A 321-nucleotide genomic window follows, 5' to 3' on the forward strand; every position below is an offset into this window, starting at 1 on the left:
TCCCCATTCTCTCATACACACTATCCTTACGTCCCCATTCTCTCATACAGACTATCCTTACGTCCCCATTCTCTCATACAGACTATCCTTACGTCCCCATTCTCTCATACACACTATCCTTACATCCGCATTCTCTCCTACACACTATCCTTACATCGCATTCTCTCCTACACACTATCCTAACATCACATTCTCTCCTACACACTATCCTTACATCCCCATTCTCTCCTACACACTATCCTTACGTCCGCATTCTCTCCTACACACTATCCTTACGTCCGCATTCTCTCCTACACACTATCCTTACATCGCATTCTCTCC

At 45.2% G+C, this 321-nt stretch overlaps 1 protein-coding gene and 1 long non-coding RNA gene across 2 annotated transcripts in view; one reads left to right on the forward strand and one right to left on the reverse strand.

The window, feature by feature from the left end:
• Positions 1–307, reverse strand: part of LOC117797260 — a 5,622-nt gene extending 5,315 nt beyond the window's left edge. Inside the window, exon 1 of the long non-coding RNA XR_004622205.1 lies at positions 18–307. This is a non-coding gene — a long non-coding RNA (uncharacterized LOC117797260). The remainder of the gene's footprint in view (positions 1–17) is intronic.
• Positions 1–321, forward strand: part of ABHD12B (abhydrolase domain containing 12B) — a 29,343-nt gene that overhangs the window by 27,596 nt on the left and 1,426 nt on the right. The window lies entirely within an intron of this gene.

This window comes from Ailuropoda melanoleuca, chromosome 20 (genome assembly GCF_002007445.2).
Source record: "Ailuropoda melanoleuca isolate Jingjing chromosome 20, ASM200744v2, whole genome shotgun sequence".
NCBI lineage: Eukaryota > Metazoa > Chordata > Mammalia > Carnivora > Ursidae > Ailuropoda > Ailuropoda melanoleuca.